The sequence below is a fragment of the Solanum verrucosum genome, unplaced genomic scaffold (genome assembly GCF_900185275.1).
Source record: "Solanum verrucosum unplaced genomic scaffold, falcon-dt-bn FXZP01000131.1, whole genome shotgun sequence".
Taxonomy (NCBI): Eukaryota; Viridiplantae; Streptophyta; class Magnoliopsida; order Solanales; family Solanaceae; genus Solanum; species Solanum verrucosum.
In genome coordinates this window covers 20,099-40,366 of record NW_026020352.1, presented here as the reverse complement: position 1 = coordinate 40,366, position 20,268 = coordinate 20,099, and the positions used below count along the sequence as shown (strand labels likewise).

Here is a 20,268-nt window from a genome sequence, read left to right as displayed (position 1 = left end):
TTCATCCACTAGGTCTCTAGAATCCAGTCATATTCTTGCTTCTCTATATCTTGTTTAGACCAAGGGTTTTCTAAACCTTAGGAATTGTTGTGATTTAGTTGTTTTATTATTCTTAATCGAATTATCATGTCTTCATGGAAACATTGCTTAGTTCCTAACATGAAACTCAGAACCCTAGTTGTGTAGATTCTCTTAGTTCATGAATTACACTTGCTAGGCCAGTTAAATAGATAAACATGCCTCAGATTTCGAATGTTACATTGTCAGTATCTAAATGTTGCACTCTGTGATTTGCATGTCAAAATATTGAGCTATCCAGTATTTTAATTTTTTTGTGTCATAAATCTTTCCAATTGGGAGAAGACTTAGCACCGAGTTGGACTAGGGTTCAGCGTACCCTCATACTCCTAAAACTACGTGCCCTCATAGGATTATAAGTCCACTCTATCAGGCATCAAATTTAGTGATCATGACAGTCATGCCTTTATACCCCTGGCAAGGTATATTGGGTCCTATCGATGGGGCGTATACATCAGACTCCACATTTAGCTCGCGTGGTTTATGTCAGTTAATAGTAGCTCCCACAATTAGACTCTAGTGCTTTTGACCAGGTTTTCAGGTTTTACTTCAATATTCAGTCTCAACATGTATGTTCATGAGTAGTACTTAGTAATTGAATTTAGCTCAGCTTTTCAATTATGTTTCTGTATATACGTTCTTGTTCAGATTATGTCATTGCTCAGTTATGCCTTGTTCAGCTTATATATTTTGTTTAGCTTATATATTTAGTTCAGCTATTATCTATATCTTGCATGCTTAGTACATTCCAAGTACTGATGCATACTCTGAGCTACATCCTTTCATGATGTAGGTTTAGGTACTCAGCATCTGGATCACATATAGATCAATTCTCAATCCGTATTCAGCATCGTCAATGGTGTGTAACATCCAGTAATTTGAAATAGCTATGAAGAAGCTTAGAATTGGAAATAGTCATTTTTTTTGGAAAGAATTAAAACTCTGGAAAATTAGCCAAGTATGGAAAAAATGAGTTTTTGGTCAACTTCAAATAGTCATAACTCCTAGCTCATGATGATTTAGGTGTATTTCCAGTTTTTTTTCAAAGTTTGTGGAGTGATATTTCCAATGCCGCCGAGTTTGCTCGATTCCAAGTTCGTATGAGTGAATTATGCCCTTTGGAAGTTGGGTTGTTGGCAGGGCAGTTTAGTCCGAATTAGTAAGGGTATTTTGGTCTTTTCCCTAGACATTTCTTTTGGTTATATTAAGGGCTTAGGCTGATTTAAATCAGTTTTCTCTTTTAAAAGTGAGAGTTAGGATTCTTGAGAGAAAAGGAAAGAAGAAGAAGAATTGAAGACGAAGCAAAGTTCGTTAAAATCATTGTGGTTTTCGTCGGGGGTGATCCCTATTAAGGTATGTGAGATCATAGTATTGGGTTGGTTCATTCCCCCACACGCCAAACTCGTTTTAATTCCAAGAAAAGATTGGTTGTGTTTGTTGAAGTTGCTAATTGTGGTTGTTGAAGTTGTTAGTTATGTTGTTGAAGTTCCTTGTTGTCTTGGTACATGTTTCCGGTTGTGATTTCGGGTTGAATCTAGTTTATGTTGAGGGGTTTTATGATTCTCTGTGTTTGGGGCTGAAACCTTTGAAGTTAAGGTGGTTTAGAGCTGGAAAAATAAAAGAGAAAAGTCGGATTTTTGGGGGAAAAGGTTGGGGCGTCGCGCCAGACAGCGCGCCCCAACAGGGGTTCTGAGGTTTCCCCTTGGGGTGGCACGCCTTGCATAGCGCCCAGCAGGCCCCTCTGAAGTCTGAAGGCTGGCGCCCCGCGCCTCTCAGAGCGCCAAGGACGCCAATCTTTCCCATTCATTCCCCACTTTTTCATACATGTTCCTTGGTATTGTACCTATGTTTTCTAATTGTTTTCAACACTCTAAGGTACATCTAGACATCCTGAACTCATCCATAAACATGTGATCATACACTTTGAATCCATAATCCAATTCGAGGGAAGATAGGATCCAAGTCAAGTGAAGTTAGAAGTCAAGCTTAGAAATTAAGAAGTAGGTCAAAGCAAGTCTTTAATGTTTTTAAAGTTTTTAAAGAGTATAGAGTTTCAAGTTGAGTAAAGAGTATATAGTTTCAAGTTTAGTAAAGACTATAGAGTTTCAAGTTGAGTAAAGAGTATACAGTTTCAAGTTAAGCCAAGAATAAAGAGTCAAGTTCATTTCTCAAAAGTTATTAGGGAACTAAGTATTCCCAAAGAAGTTTATAAATGCTTCCACATTTAAGATGAGAGGGAACTAGGATTTCCAAAAGAGTTTTGAGCAGTTTGAGTACTATCTCTTTTAAGGAAAAGGTGGGTTTTGAGAAAGAGTTTCTAAAACATGATTAGTATGACAATAGAGTATGTCATTAATGTTTAAACAGTATGGTATCAAGATATACCATCAATGTTTATGCAGTATGACTTCCCGAGTCATCAATGATAATATTAACATATGGTTTTGATATGTTCTTTTTAGAAAGAGTTTTCAAGAGCAAGTACCGCTTTTAAAAGGGTAGTTTGAGCAATTATTTCAAACTAAAGAAAGATGTGTTTAAAACACTTATGAGCTAAAGTATTTTTGGGAGTAGTCTTGAGCACCAAATTTGGGGAGCGTTCAAAGAACTCACAGCCCCCAAAGAACCATGTAGCCAAACATGGGATTTGACGGGTCATACGTTTTAGATGATCACGTAAAGTTAAGCTAGTGGATCCACTAAGTTAAAGTTAAAGTAAGGTCCAATATCACGGCAAGGCATAGGATGGTCCTTGGGCAACGTGAGGTAAAATGTTGTATCATCACTAGGGCTCATAGTGGTTGGTTATCGGTTAAACAAACTCCCACAGTAGAAATTGCATGGTTCCTAGAGGGGTTCTGCTTAGTATGGATGGGGGTATGGGACTTCATTCATGCATTCCACAAGTATACTTTGAGAGGAAGCATGATATTTTCATGATATTATAAATATGATTTTGACGTCAGGTTTTAAATAGTTTTAAAAGCTTTGTATATATTGCATGTGTCTTATTGCTTTATATTGAGTTCAATTATTCATGAGTTGAACAGAGCCAAGGTAAGTTCTCTTTTGTATTCCTTTCAAGCTTAAGTTGTTGTTAGTTGTCCAGCTCGCATACTCGTACATTCCATGTACTGATGCCTATTGGCCTGCATCTTAATATGATGCAGACGCAGGTACCCAGGATCATCATCCAACACGCCGTTGATCCAGCTAAGCACTCCAGAGTCAGTAATGAGCCTCCTTGCATTCTGGAGGACTTAGTTATTTTGTTCTCTTAGTTTTGCTTTATTAGAATGTTGTGGGGTCTGTCCCCACAACCATCTCAAGGTTATAGAGGCTTCATGGACAGTCAGTCAGTCAGTCAATTAGTATTGAGTCTCTCATTTATGTATATATATAAATATTCTATTTTGAGACTCGAGTTACCTTTTTGGCCAGATTTTATCAGTTGGGTTATTTTATGCCCTTTCATTGCATTGAGTTATTCTGTTGAGTTAGGTTTCCGCTGAGTTAAGAAAGCCAGGCCAAGGGTTCAGCAATGGTTTTTGAGTGTCGGCCACGTCCAGGGTGTAGGCTCGGGCTGTGACAAACTTGGTATCAGAACATAGAGTTCAAGAGTCCTAGGGAGTCTATGAAGTCGTGTCTGTATAGTCCTAGTTATCGGTGTGAAGCGCGCCACATCTATAATTAGGAGCCTGCAACATTTAGGAAGATCTCTCATTTCTTTCACATTCATCTCGTGCGTTAGAGTTTATCTCTAAAAAGTTCTAATTCGTGTTTGCGCTTGTTTTCAGAGGATCATGCCTCCGCGAAGAGCAGTCAAAGTTCATCCAGCTGTGAGGAGTGTTAAGGAACAAGAGTTACCAAATGCCCTGGAAGTGCAAACCCAAGAAGAGATCAAATATGCTGATTTTCGTGAAGCTATCCAGATGTTAAGTCAAGTTGTGACCTTTCATGTTGTGCAGAGAGCTAATCAACACGAAGTGGTTGATACTTCAAGGATCTGTGAACTCTTATGGATGAACCCACCACGCTTCACAGGTTCAAGTATTATTGAGAATTCGGAGAACTTCATTGAGAAGCTTAAAAGGGTATTTGATGTGATGCATGTTATTGAGTCGGAGAGGGTGGAACTAGCTGCATACCAATAGAAAAGTGTCCCTAGAATCTGGTTCGACCAATGGAAAAAGAATAGGGCTGAGAATGCGCTAGTAGTGAGTTGGATTGTGTTTAAGAGTGCCCTCATGGGGCATTTCTTAACTCGTGACTTGCGAGAAGCAAAGATAAACGAGTTTCTCACCGTTAATCCGGAGTCTATGAGTGTTCATGAGTACAGTCTAAAGTTCACACAACTTTCCCGCTATGCTCCGGATATGGTTGCGTACATGACGAGTAGAATGAGTTTATATGTTTCTAGGTTATCTCGCCAGTCAAGAAAGGAAGGCAAGGAAACTATGCTTATAGAGGATATTGACCTAGCAATATATATGATCTATTTACAACAAGTTGAGGAGGGTAAGCTGAAGGATAGAGAAGAGATTAAGGATAAGAGGGCTAAGATAGTAGGGGACGAGTTCAGGTAGCAAAAGAATGATGCTAATCAGTCATCCCTCCCACAGAAACAGAAGCGACCTACTTCACCATCTGTTAGTGCACTTGCACCTAAGAACAAAGATGGGTACAATAGAAATTCATATAGTTTCAGGGCTACACTTGCCTATACTCAAGGCAGTATGGTACCAAGGGGTAGTAAGCCTCCTGCCTGCGCCAAGTGTGGTAGGAACCACTCAGGTATTTGTCGTGAGGGATCCATTGGTTGTTTCAATGTGGTCAGAGTGGACATTTCATGCGAGCGTGTCCAAAGAACAGGCAAGGTAGTGCAAATCTGAGCAATAGGGCCCAACCTTCATCAGTTGCTCCCCCAGACAGGATGGCACCTAGAGCAGCTACTTCTAGTACTGGCGGAGGAGCAAACTGCCTCTATGCAATCACCAGTCGCCAAGAGCAAGTGGATTCACCAGATGTTGTCACTGGTATGATTCGAGTCTTTGACTTTGCTGTTTATGCTTTGCTAGACCCCAGAACGAGTTTATCTTTTGTAATTCCTTATGTTGCTTTGAACTTTTATGTTATACCTGAGCAACCTAGTGAGAGAGTCATAGAGTTGAGTAGTAGTTCAGCAATGCCTAAAGGTCGTTTCATTTCGTACCTCAAGTTGAGAAAGTTAGTTTTGAAGGGTTGTATCTATCGCTTAGTCCGAGTTAATGAGTCTAGTGTTGAGATACCTCCTTTTCAGTTAGTGCCTATAGTAAGAGAGTTTCTAGAAGTTTTTCCTGATGACCTACCCGGAATTCCTCCTAAGAGAGAAATAGATTTCGGCATAGACCTCATTCCAAATTCTTGTCCTATCTCTTTTTCCCCAAATAAAATGGAACCAACAGATTGGAAAGAGTTGAAAGAGCAGTTAAAGGGATCTGTTAGAAAAGGGTTTTATTTGACCAAGTTGATTCGAAAAAACAGCGATGTTTCAACGGTCCGAAGCTTCTAAGGAAATTTTTCAGGAATGGAAAGAGAAGTTGACTATCACCCAGTTATGATATTTGGTTCTTGAGTACATACTGGGTATCTGAATTGAAAATGGATTTGAGATCAATAGTCGAGTTTAGGCGAATCGGCGTGTAATGTGATAAGCTAGAGTTGATTGTTGTAGTTTTTCCTTTGAAGATATAGCGTCATTGTTGAATGATGTTCATGTGGGTATGTTCACTTAGAATGAGCTTAATCTCAGAGAGAGAGAGAGAGTGGTTAAGGTACTCAATGATCATGGCATGAGTTTTCTTTATCACTTTGGTAAGGTTAATATTGTTACTGATTCTTTAAGCACCACCCATAATAAAGAAGGAAAGAGAGAGTTAGCAATAGATGTGCACAGACTGGCACACCTGGGAGTCAGACTTATAGTTTCCGCAGAAGGAGGAATAAAAGTGACCAGCGGGGCCGAGTCATCATTAGTGTCAGAAGTAAAATGTGAGAAAGACCCAGACCCTATCTTGCTGGAATTACGGGCAAAATGTTCATAAGAAATAATTGCTTTTGAACAAGGGGGAGATGGTGTTTTGAGGTATCAAGGTGGATTGTGGGCATTGTTGCTTGTTGGGTGTTTGAGTTTGATTTACACCCTTAGCCTAGTAAGAGTCATCTCATTCGAGGATGAATGTTCCCAAGGGGAGATATCGTAACATCCGTCAATTTGAAATATCTATGAAGAAGCTTAGAATTGGAAATAGTCATTTTTTTTTTAAAGAATTAAAAATCTAGAAAATTAGCTAAGTATGGAAAAAAATGAGTTTTTGGTCAACTTCAGACAGTCATAACTCCAAGCTCATGATGATTTAGGTGTATTTCCAGTAATTTTTGCAAAGCTCGTGGAGTGATCTTTCCAACGCCGCCGAGTTGGCTCGATTCCGAGTTCGTATGAGTGAGTTATGTCGTTTGGAAGTTAGGCTATTGGCAAGGCAGTTTAGTCCGAATTGGTAAGTGTATTTTTGTCTTTTCCCGAGCCATTTCTTTTGGTTATATTAAGGGTTTAGGCTGATTTAAATCAGTTTTCCCTTTTAAAAGTGAGAGTTGCGGTTGTTGAGATAAAAGGAAAGAAGAGGAGAAAGTGCAGAAGAAGCAAAGTTTGTTAAGATCGTCGTGGTTTTCGTCATAGGTGATCCCTATTAAGGTATCTGAGATCATAGTGTTGGGTTGGTTCATTCCCCCACACGCCAAACTCGTTTTAATTCCGAGAAAAGATTGGTTGTGTTTGTTGAAGTTGTTGATTGTGGTTGTTGAAGTTGTTGGTTGTGTTGTTGAAGTTCCTGGTTATCATGTTACATGTTTCTGGCTGTGATTTCGAGTTGAATCTAGTGTATGTTGAGGGGATTTATGATTCTAAGTGTTTGGGGTTGAAATCTTTGAAGTAAAGGTGGCTTAGAGTTGGGAAAATGAAAGAAAAGGGTCGGATTTTCGGGGAAAAAGGTTGGGGCGTCGCGCCGGCCAGCGCTCCCCAACATGAGTTCTAAGGTTTTACCCTTGGATTGGCACGCCTTGCAGAGAGCCCAGCAGGCCCCTCTGAAGTCTGAAGGTTGGCGCCCCGCGCCTCTCAGAGCGCTAAGGACGCCAATCCTTCCCATTCATTCCCCACTTTTTCATACATGTTCCTTAGTATTGTACCTATGTTTTATAGTTGTTTTCAACACACTAAGGTACATCTAGAAATCCGGAACTCATCCATAAACATGTAATCATACACCTTGAATCCATAATCCAATTCGAGGGAAGATAGGATCCAAGTCAATTGAAGTTAGAAGTCAAGTGAAGTTAGAGTCAAGCTTAGAAGTTAAGAAGTAGGTCAAAGTAAGTCTTTAATGTTTTTAAATTTTTTCAAGAGTATACAGTTTCAAGTTGAGTAAAGACTATAGAGTTTCAAGTTGAGTAAAGAGTATAGATTTTCAAGTTGAGTAAAGAGTATACAGTTTCAAGTTAAGCCAAGAGTAAAGAGTCAAGTTCATTTCTCAAAAGTTATTAGGGAACTAAGTATTCCCAAAGAAGTTTATAAATGTTTTCACATTTAAGATGAGAGGAAACTAAGATTTCCAAAAGAGTTTTGAGCAGTTTGAGTACTATCTCTTTAAGGAAAAGGTGAGTTTTGCAAAAGAGTTTCTAAAACATGATTAGTATGACAATCGAGTATGTCATCAATGTTTAAACAGTATGGTATCTAGATATACCATCAATGTTTATGCGGTAGGACTTCCCGAGTCATCAATGATCATATTAAAATATGGTTTTGATATGTTCTCTTTAGAAAGAGTTTTCAAGAGCAACTACCTCTTTTAAGAGGGTAGTTTGAGGAATTATTTCAAACTAAAGAAAGATATGTTTAAAACAGTTATGAGCTAAAGTACTTTTGGGAGTAGTCTTGAGCACCGAATTGGGGGAGCGTTCAAAGAACTCACAGCCCCTAAAGAATCATGTAGCCAAACATGGAATTGGACGGGTCATACTTTTTAGATGATCACGTAAAGTTAAGCTAGTGGATCCAATAAGTTAAAGGTAATGTAAGGTCCTATATCACGGCAAGGTTTAGGATGGTCCTTGTGCAACGTGAGGTAAAACATTTTATCATCACTAGGGCTCATAGTGGTGGTTATCGGTTAAAGAAACTCCCACAGTAGAAATTGCATGGTTCCACGAGGGGTTCTGGTTAGTATGGATGGGGGTATGGGACTTCATTCATGCATTCCACAAGTATACTTTGAGAGTAAGAATGGTATTTTCATGATATTATAAATATGATTTTAACGTCATGTTTTAAATAGTTTTGCAAGCTCTGTATATATTGCAAGTGTCTTATTGCTTTATATTGAGTTCAGTTATTCATGAGTTAAACAGAGACAAGGTAAGTTCTCTTGTGTATCCAATTCAAGCTTAAGTTATTGTTCGTTGTCCAGCTCGCACACTCGTACATTCCATGTACTAATACCAGTTGGCCTACATCTTATTATAATATAGACGCAGGTACCCGGGATCATCATCTAGCATGTTGTTGATCAGATGAGCACTCCAGAGTTAGTGGTGAGCCTCATTGCATTCTAGAGGACTCGATTATTTTGTTCTCTTAGTTTTGCTTTATCAGGATGTTGCAGGGTTTGTCCCAACATCCATCTCAGGGTTATAGAGGCTTCATAGATAGTCAGTCAGTCAGTTAGTATTGAGTCTCTCATCTATCTATATATATAAATATTCTATTTTGAGACTCGAGTTGCCTTTTTGCCCAGATTTTATCAGTTGGGTTGTTTTATGCCCTTTCAGTGCTTTGAGTTATTCAGTTGAGTTAGGTTTCCGCGGAGTTAAGAAATCCAGGCCAAGGGTTCAGCAATGGTCTTCGAGTGCCGGCCACGTCCAGTGTGTAGGCTCGGGGCATGACAAATTTTGTATCAGAACACAGAGTACAAGAGTCCTAAGGAGTCTATGAATCTGTGTCTGTATAGTCCTAGTTATCGGTGTGAAGCGTGCCACATCTATAATTAGGAGGCTGCAACATTTAGGTAGATTTCTCATTTCTTTCACACTCATCTCGTGCTTTAGAGTTTATCTCTAAAATGTTTCTTTCTAATTCGTGTTTGCCCGTGTTTTTAGAGGATCATGCCTCCACGAAGAGCAGTCAAAGTTCGTCCAGCTGTGTGGAGTGTTAAGGAACAAGAGTTACCAAATACCCTGAAAGTGCAAACCCAAGAAGAGATCAAATATGCTAATTTTCGTGAAGCTATCTGGATGTTAAGTCAGGTTGTGACCTTTCATGTTGCGCAGAGAGCTAATCGACATGAAGTGGTTGATACTTCAAGGATTTGTGCACTCTTAAGGATGAATCCACCAAGCTTCACAGGTTCAAGTATTAGTGAGAATCCGGAGAACTTCATTGAGAAGCTTAAAAGGGTATTTGATGTGATGCATGTTGCTGAGTCGGAGAGGGTGGAACTAGTTGCATACCAATTGAAGGGTGTTGGTAGAATCATGTTCGACCAATGGAAAAAGAATAGGGTTGAGGATGCGTCAGTAGTGAGTTAGGTTGTGTTTGAGAGTGCCCACATGGGGCGTTTCTTTCCTCGTGAGTTGCGAGAGGCAAAGATAAAAGAGTTTCTCACCCTTAATTCGGTGTCTATGAGTGTTCATGAGTACAGTCTGAAGTTCACACAACTTTCCCGCTATTCTCCGAATATGGTTGTGGACATGAGGAGTAAAATGAGTTTATATGTTGGTGGGTTGTCTCATCAGTCAAGAAAGGAAGGCAAGGTAGCTATGCTGATAGAGGATATTGACCAAGCAAGATTTATGATCCATTTACAATAAGTTGAGAAGGAAAAGTTGAAGGATAGAGAAGAGTTTAAGCATAAGAGGGCTAAGATAGTAGGGGACGAGTTCAGGTAGCAAAAGAATGATGCTAATCAGTCATCCCTCCCACAGAAATAGAAGCGACCTACTTCACCATCTACTAGTGCACTTGCACCTGAGAACAAATATGGGTACAATAGAAATTCATAGAGTTTTAGGGCTAGACTTGCCTATCCTCAAGGAAGTATGGTACCAAGGGGTAGTAAGCCTCCTACATGCGTCAAGTGTGGTAGGAACCACTCAGGTATTTGTCATGAGGGATCCATTGGCTATTTCAAGTGTGGTCAGAGTGGACATTTCATGCGAGAGTGTCCAAAGAACAAGCAAGGTAGTGGAAATCTGAGCAATAGGGCCCAAGCTTCATCAGTTGCTCCCCCAGACATGATGGTACCTAGAGGAGCTACTTCTAGTACTAGCAGAGGAGCAAACCGCCTCTACGCAATCACCAGTCGCAAAGAGAAAGAGGATTCACCAGATGTTGTCACTGGTATGATTCAAGTCTTTGACTTTGTTGTTTATGCTTTGCTAGGCCCCAGAGCGAGTTTATCTTTTGTAATTCCTTATGTTGCTTTGAACTTTGATGTTATACCTGAGCAACCTAGTGAGCCAGTCATAGAGTGGAGTAGTATTTCAGTAGTGCCTAAGGGTCGTTTCATTTCGTACCTCAAGGCGAGAAAGTTAGTTTTGAAGGGTTGAATATATCCCTTAGTCCAAGTTAATAACTCTAGTGTTGAGATACCTCGTTTTCAGTTAGTTCCTATAGTAAGAGAGTTTCCAGAAGTTTTTCTTGATGACCTACCCGGAATTCCTCCTGAGAGAGAAATAGATTTCGGCATAGACCTCATTCCAGATACTTGTCCTTCCTCTTTTTCACCATATAGAATGGCACCAACAGAGTTAAAAGAGTTGAAAGAGCAGTTAAAGGGATCTATTATTAAAGGGTTTTATTTGACCAAGTTGATTCGAAAAAATAGTGAAGTTTCAACGGTTCGAAGCTTGTGAGGAAAGTTTTAAGGAATGGAAAGAGAAGTTGACTACCGCCCAGTTATGATATTAGGTTATTGAGTAAATTCTGGGTATCTGAATCTAAAATAAAGTTGAGATCAATAATCGAGTTTAGGCGAATCAGGGTGTAATGTGATGAGCTAGAGTTGGTTATTGTGTAAGGTACTCAAGGATGATGACATGAGTTTTCGTTATCACCCTGGTAAGGTTATTGTTGTTACTGATTCTTTAAGAAAGTTGTCTATGGGTAGCACCGCCCATATTGAAGAAGGAAAGAGAGAGTTAGCAAGAGATGTGCACAGGCTGGCACGCCTAGGAGTCAGACTTATAGTTTCCGCAGAAGGAGGAATAGAAGTGACGGGCAGGGCCGAGTCATCATTAGTGTCAGAAGTAAAAGGTGAGAAAGACACAGACATCTTGCTGGAATTACGGGCAAAATGTTCATAAGCAATAATGGCTTTTGAACAAGGGGAGGATGGTGTTTTGAGGTATCAAGGTGGATTGTGGGCATTGTTGCTTATTGGGTGTTTGAGTTTGATTTACACCCTTAGCCTAGTAAGAGTCATCTCAATCTAGGACGAATGTTCCCAAGGGGGAGATATTGTAACATCCGTCAATTTGAAATAGCTATGAAGAAGCTTAGAATTGGAAATAGTCATTTTTTTTGGAAAGAATTAAAAATCTGGAAATTTAGCTAAGTATGGAAAAAAATGAGTTTTTAGTCAACTTCAGATAGTTATAACTCATAGCTCAGGATGATTTAGGTGTATTTCTAGTTATGTTTGCAAAGCTCGAGGAGTGATATTTCCTACAGCGTCGAGTTTGCTCGATTCCGAGTTCGTATAAGTGAGTTATGCCCTATGGAAGTTGGGTTGATGGCAGGGAAGTTTATTTCGAATTTGTAAGGGTATTTTGGTCTTTTCCCCAGCTATTTCTTTTGGTTTTATTAAAGTTTTAGGCTTATTTAAATGAGTTTTCCCTTTTAAAAGTGAGAGTAAGGGTTCTTGAGAAAAAAGGAAAGTAGAGGAGAAAGGGAAGAAGCAAAGTTCATTAAGATCGTCGTGGTTTTCGTCGGAGGTGATCCCTATTAAGGTATGTGAGATCATAGTGTTGGGTTGGTTCATTCCCCCACATGCCAAAATCGTTTTATTTCCGAGAAAAAATTGGTTGTGTTTATTGAAATTGTTGATTGTGGTTGTTGAAGTTGTTGGTTGTGTTGTTGAAGTTCCTTGTTGTCTTGGTACATGTTTTTTGTTTTGATTTCGAGTTGAATCTAGTGTATGTTGAGAGATTTTATGATTCTAAGTTTTTGGGGCTGAAACCTTTGAAGTTAAGGTGGTTTAGAGTTGGAAAAATGAAGGAGAAAAGTCAGATTTTTGGGGCAAAAGGTTGGGGAGTCGCGCCAGCCAGCGCGCCCCATCAGGGGTTCTGAGGTTTTCCTCTTGGGGTGGCACGCCTTGCAGAGCGCCTAGCAGGCCCCTCTGAAGTCTGTAGTCTGAAGGTTGGCGCCCCGCGCCTCTCAGAGCGCCAAGAACGCCAATCTTTCCCATTCATTCCCCACTTTTTCATACATGTTCCTTGGTAATGTACTTATGTTTTATAGTTGTTTTCAACACTCTAAGGTACATCTAGACATCCCGAACTCATCCATAAATATGTGATCATACACCTTGAATCCATAATCCAATTAGAGGGAAGATAGGATCCAACTCAAGTGAAGTTAGAAGTCAAGTGAAGTTAGAGTCAAGCTTAGAAGTTAAGAAGTATGTCAAAGCAAGTCTTTAAAGTTTTTCAAGAGTATAGAGTTTCAAGTTGAGTAAAGAATACAGCATTTCAAGTTAAGCCAAAAGTAAAGAGTCAGGTTCATTTCTCAAAAGTTATTAGGAAACTAAGTATTCCCAAAGAAGTTTATAAATGTTTTCACATTTATGATGAGAGGAGACTGAGATTTCCAAAAGAGTTTTGAGCAGTTTCAGTACTATCTCTTTTAAGGAAAAGGTGAGTTTAGCGAAAGAGTTTCTAAAACATGATTAGTATGACAATCGAGTATGTCATCAATGTTTGAACAGTATTGTCTCTAGATATACCATCAATGTCTATGCAGTATAACTTCCCGAGTCATCAATGATCATATCAAAATATGGTTTTGATATGTTCTTTTTAGAAAGAGTTTTCAAGAGCAAGTACCTCTTTTAAGAGTGTAGTTTGAGGAATTATTTCAAACTAAAGAAAGATGTGTTTAAAACACTTATGAGCTAAAGTATTTTTGGGAGTAGTCTTAAGCACCGAATCGGGGGAGCGTTCAAAGAACTCACAGCCCCCATAGAACCATGTAGCCAAACATGGGATTTGACGGGTCATACCTTTTAGATGATTATGTAAAGTTAAGCTAGTGGATCCACCAAGTTAAAGTTAAAGTAAGGTCCTATATGACGGCAAGGTATAGGATGGTCCTTGGGCAACGTGAGTTAAAACGTTGTATCATCACTAGGGCTCATAGTGGTGGTTATCGGTTAAAGAAACTCACACAGTAGAAATTACATGGTTACTCGAGGGGTTCTGCTTAGTATGGATGGGGGTATGGGACTTCATTCATGCATTGCACAAGTAGACTTTGAGAGGAAGCATGGTATTTTCATGATATTATAAATATGATTTTGACGTCATGTTTTAAATAGTTTTACAAGCTTTGTATATATTGTGTGTGTCTTATTGCTTTATATTGAGTTCAGTTATTCATGAGTTGAACAGAGCCATGCTAAGTTCTCTTTTGTATCCCTTTCAAGCTTAAGTTGTTGTTACCTGTCCAGCTCGCATACTCGTACATTCCATGTACTGATGCCAGTTGGCCTGCATCTTATTATGAAGCAGACGCAGGTACCGAGGATCATCATCCAGCACGCCGTTGATCCAGCTGAGCACTCCAGAGTCATTGGTGAGCCTCTTTGCATTCCGTAGGACTCGATTATTTTGTTCTCTTAGTTTTGCTTTATTAGGATGTTGCGGGGTCTGTCCCAAGATCCATCTCAGGGTTATAGAAGCTTCATAGATAGTCAGTCTGTCTGTCAGTTAGTATTGAGTCTCTCATTTATTTATATATATAAATATTCTATTTTAAGACTCGAGTTGCCTTTTTGGCCAGATTTTATCAGTTAGGTTGTTTTATGCCCTGTCATTGCATTGAGTTATTCTGTTGAGTTAGGTTTCTGCTGAGTTAAGAAAGCCAGGCCAAGGGTTTGCTTGGGGGCCAGCAATGGTCTTCGAGTGCTGGCCACGTCCAGGGTGTAGGCTCGAGTCGTGACATGGTGAGTCGTCATACTTCGAGGACAATATACATGTGTTTCATTTTTGGTCTTTTATTTAGTTTTAAGTTTTGCTAGAGTTAGGTGGGGGCATGTCCCAGCAACTCTGGTCAATAGAGGCTTTTCAGACATAGTACTAGAAGCAACTTGAATTGGTATGTTTAATCCTTTAGCTGTTATTAAACTCTTAGCATGTTTTAAACATTCAGCCTAGTTGGGTATTCCCTAATTTCAGTTATCAATTGATTTAGCTTCCGCATTAGTTCATGTTTTCTTAGATATTTTCAGTATGCTTATGATATGCCAGCTTCAAGGTTTTCTTAGGGTCACTCGTGATCCAAGGTCTCTTGTTACGTCAAGAGGGTAGCCTCGGGGTGTGACACAGACTACTACGACTCGTCTAGCCCTCCGTCAAGTCGGCCACACTTTTCTTTGTAGCTCTTTCCATCAGTCATTTTCTTCAAAGTATTTTCCCGCATATTAGTAAAAGAGCCATCATATCCACATAAATATGCTTAGATTCTAGTAGTAATCCTTTATTTTGGGCGTTGAATTTGCTCTAAGTTAATGACAAATCACGTAGATGATGGTTGTATGGTTTCGATTTATAATATGTATTCATGTCTGCTGCATATTGTTTCGTTGATGCAATGCATGGGAGAGAATACATAGGGAAGATATGAAATGACATCCTATTGATAATCTCATTCAATTGAATTGTTGTTGTGACTTGTGGTGTTCAAGTTGTATTGTTCATTATCGTTGTGATTGTGAATCATTGTTTGTGATTGTGATTGTGATTGTGAATGATTCTGAATCCAAGGATGAGATACATCTTTTAGGATGACATGGTTCTTCTATATTTCTTCTCTGTCTGTTTGGACACAGATGTTAGATTTTAGCTTATGTTAGTTTTGGGGTTGCATCCCTAGTTTGACTATTTTAGAGTTTTGGTATGATGAATTTTAGTTTTTAGGGGTTTTTTCCGTATTGAATATTTTTAGAGTATTGGATTGAGTTTATGGGGACTCAATTCGTTAGCGACTAAATTTTGTTCCTTGTTTTATATGATAAACTTCTTTTAAATTATGGTGTTGGGTTGGTTTCAGGTTAGTCTTTTGTTCTCCCACTAGGTGGTTTAGTGTGAGTGGTACCCAAGACAGTCGGATCGTGAAACAAGGTAATACTACTTGTAGTAAGAGTGGTGAGCGGATTGGGGTCCTAATGTTATCTCCAAGTTTCACGTTTCTTTGATTATCTATATAAAATATTATATGATGGATTCAGATCGACCGATAATGCCTACTAGTATGTTTGGTTATTACTGATACTACTCTCTCTATGTCACATAGTCTAGTTGTAGGAGCATTGATGTTTCTTAGGTCAAAAGAAGAGAATCTTCGATATATTCTACCTCTCTTCCCTTGTAGTGGAAGTTGTGTCTTATTATATTAGTCTGGTAATCTCTTAGATGCTTTTGTACCTATTTATAATAGTTCCTTATGGGAGAGTTCAGTGTATTTCTAATGAATTTCAGAGAGAGAATTGGAACTTTCTGGAATCTTATTATTCAATTACAACTGAATGAATGCTAATGAAAATGAAGAACTTCTACTTATATACATCATGCTAACATATTGTCACTCAATACCCTTTTGTAACAACCTAACAGAATTAACAAAAAAAGAATTAAAGCTACTAATTACCATTTCATAATTAACTAACTATCTAATCGATCACTATCTTCAATATCCCCCCTCAAGCTAGATGTACTGAAAACATTCAGAACACCTAGCTTGGCAAGCAAAAAATCGTGTTGAGACCAGCCTAGAGCCTTAGTTAACAAATCAGCTTGTTGTTCTTTGGTGTTGATATAACTTGTGTTAATTAGACCTTGTTGAATCCTTTCACGTATAAAGTGGCAATTAATCTCGATGTGTTTTATCCGTTCATGAAACACAGGATTTGTTGCTATTTGTATAGCCGCCTTACTGTCGCAATGAATGGTAACAGGATTATCTACATTCAACCCCAATTCCTTGAACAAATTAGTTACCCATACTACTTCAGCTGTTAATGTTGCAAAACTCCTGTACTCTGCCTCTTCAGAGCTCCTGGAAACAGTGTTCTGCTTCTTGTATTTCCAAGATATCAGTGAATTTCCATACTTCAACAAGTATCCAGTAACAGATCTCCTTGTATTGGGGCAAGCTGCCCAATCTGCATCACAGAACCCAGTGAGCAGCGACCTTTTTCTTGCACTCATAAGCAAACCTAAACCTGGTGCAGCCTTGATATATCTAACCACTCTCAAGGCTGCATTCCAGTGAGACACTTTAGGTTTCTGCATGAATTGACTCAGACATTGAACTGAGAAGGCCATGTCAGGCCTAGTATTGGTTAGATAGAGCAGCTTCCCAATCACTCTCTGATATCTGGTTATATCCACAAACAATTCATCAGTATCATCTTGAATGAAATCTGCATTTGTTAGCTTTACATTGCACTCTAATGGTGTTGAAGAAGGCCTTGCCCCTGTTAGTCCAGCATCAGAAATTAACTCCAATGTGTATTTTCTTTGATTCATGACAATTCCTTGTGTTGATCTGCAAAACTCAATGCCGAGGAAATATTTCAGTTCTCCCAAATCCTTAATCTTGAAATGGTGATGCAGAATTTGCTTAGTTTCCTGTATCAGCTTATAATCATTCCCTGTAATCAATAAGTCATCTACATATACAAGTATAATGACCAAAGTTGAACCCTTCCTTTTAGTGAATAGGGAATGATCCAGTTGACTTTGTATGTATCCTGAGTTTGTCAATGCATCTGTTAACTTGGCATTCCATTTCCTGGAAGCCTGCTTAAGACCATATAAAGATGTGAAAATTTCTAATATGACATATTATACTAATATTTTCGAGTTATAGCAGTAGATTTAGACTTTCAAGTTATAACATTAAAAATTTCAGGTTGTAACAGATAATTAAAAAAAAGTTATTTTTAATAATTAAAAACATTTGATTTGAAAAGAATAAAAAGATAAGAAAAAAAAAAAAACGTTTCTGAAGGAAAAAATGAAAAAAAGGGAAATAGGGGTGGCAATTAAATTTGAATTAATTTAAGATAATTATTAATTAGCATGATTTAAGGAAGTTCAAACTAATTAAGAATATTCAGTTTCCTTAATTCACTCCAATTTGTTAAAATTAATTTAAAAATATGATTTTATCCATTTTTCTTTCACGTTTCTCTCTCTTCGATTTTCTTCCAGAAATTGTCACTGGCGACAAATTGAATTTTTTTTTTGTTTGAAAAAACCTGCTTTTTTTTATGGACAACTACGTAGCAATATTGATTAAACATGGCGGAAGATGGGTTGCTTCAGGTGAGTATTTTTAATTGTTTACTATTTTTATTTGGATTTCAGTGAAATAAAAAACAAAATGAAACTGTAAATCGTCACTATATTGAATGTGATATGTTTTTTTGTATATACAATACGTTTTGTTCATAATACTTATTAGTTGTTGTGAAATTGTAATATTAGTGACTTTCTTGGTAAGTTTCTATTTTTTTGGTAGTGATTTAGTGTCACCATATTATTGATTACTGTTTTTTTTCTTGATAAGTTTCTATAATATTATTGATTACTGGTTTTTTTCGTGAAAAAATAAATTAAATTTTATAGTTTTGAATGAATTTGTTAGTGTAAGTGTAATGAATTTGGTAAGAAAATGTTTACTATTTACTTAATAAATTATAATTAATTGTTAAAATTAGTATTATGTTTGTATTATATTGACATGATTCTACTGTGAAAAAAATTACGATTTATGGGATGAAATAGTAATAATGTTAGCATGATATATGTATGAAAAGTGTGCCAAAAAATGTATGAAATGTGTATACTCTATTCTATAATGTTTTATGGTATGATTTCTGGATTGAATGAAATTTTTTTGGCATTATTATGGAATGTAATTTGATAATAATAATGTAATGAATTTCGTATAATGTTTAATTAAGAAATTACAATAAATATTTATAAGTTGGAGTTGGAATTATTTTGGTATTCTATTGGTATGAATAATTGATGACAATTGAGTAAAAATCTGTACGAAATGTGTGAATAAGAATTGTATAAAGTTTGTATACAAATATAACACATGTTTTTTGTTTTTTTGTATTGAAGATGCATATGCGATCCTTGTTGAACCTCTCCCATGCGAGAGTATGTGGGATATACCAAGTTATGTTTCTGAACCTAAGTTGTTGCTGTCTGGTTCAAAAAGAACTGTAGGATGACCGCCACTTGAACGCTGGAAGGGATTTGCTAATGTGAAATTCAAAAGGTCTAAAACTTGCAGTACATGTCATCGAGAGGGCCACAACAAGAAGACATGTTAAAATTACCCTATGCCAAAAAAAATCATAATTTATAAATTGTGACAAAATCATGTATTTTGTTTTATTTTGTCTTTTAAACTCATGTTTTGCTTTGATTGTGACAGTGTATTCATTGTTTTTCAAAATGTATATTGAGGAATTTATTAAGTAATAATGGTATGCAATTGGTATTAATTTGGTATGCAACGGAATCCACACTGATATTAGTTAATGTAATTTACAATTAGTATTAATTTGGTATCCATCTGGTGTCCCACTTGAAAAAAATATATAAAACAAGATGTAACTGAGGTGGGTACATAATATAATGATCACTGTTTTACATTGTCAAATTCATTCTTTCAATATTTATACAAGTTGGATACCAACTTCATACATTTTTTAGTTTTTAGCTTTTGTCTTAAATTTTGAAGTAAAAAATACCAATCATATATGAATTGGATGCCAATTATATACAAGTTGGATCCTAATTAAATGAAACTCTGATTTCATGCAATCTAAATTGGTGTTCATTTGATTTTGAATTAATATCCAAACTAAAACTATTTAATATTGAATTCAATTGGTATGCAATTTGTATATAACTGGTATCCCGAAATTATAAGAGACAAGTTGTAATTCATCTTTGGATGACAGTGTATACAAATTGAATACCAATTAAATGACACTCGTATTTCATGTAATCTAAATTGGTGTTCATTTGGTTTCAAATTAATATCGAAAATATAACTATTTAATGTTATCGAATTATAAAAGAAAATCTATAATTCATATGTTAACAAATCTAGTTAAGTTTAAAAATGTATATGAATTATTTGGTACTATGTTTATGAGGTTTTTAAAAAAAACTAAAGTCCAATAAAAATCTGGCTAATATTGATATCCAAATTGTATACAGTTGGTATCCAACTTGAGAACTTTTGACAAATTTAAAATAAAAATGAATGTAGTTGGCATCTAACTAGAAGAAAACAGTGCATATTATATATCATCCAAAACTTAAAACTGTAGCAAAAATAAATATATATCGTCCAAAAATCAAAAAAACATATAATAGTCTAAGTTGCTATCAACTATCTCAAATTTGATTTATGTGGTCTTGGTGTAGGATAATTGTTGGTATCTGGAGCATGTTCTTTTGCTACGCGGGGTCCACCAAATTTGCTAGCAACAGTTCCAGTTACTTCACTCTCACTAATTGGCCATATCGTTCTTGGTTTTTTCGTACTGCCATATGATTGAGGTGTACCTTTGACGATGGTACCTTGCATCTATATTAATGGAACCCATATCACTGAAATAAAATTGAAAGAAAAATAATTTTGTGAGATAAAGTGAATTAATTTTTTTGATGAAATCACTAAAAGATAGAAATACATACTTTGAACTTGGCTCTTGTTGAAGCACATTCTCCAGATGCTTGACTTCGAGTGGGTCGAATTGAGACTTGTCAACATATGCAGGGAGAAACAGTTTCTATGGAAGATTATTGAAGAGGTGAAATCTGCCATTTCTTTTGATTGTAGAATGA

The 20,268-nt window shown here is 37.2% G+C and overlaps 1 pseudogene; it reads left to right on the top strand.

The window, feature by feature from the left end:
• Positions 1 to 9,273: 9,273 nt before the first annotated feature.
• Positions 9,274 to 15,915, top strand: LOC125837548 (uncharacterized; annotated as a pseudogene).
• Positions 15,916 to 20,268: the final 4,353 nt, after the last annotated feature.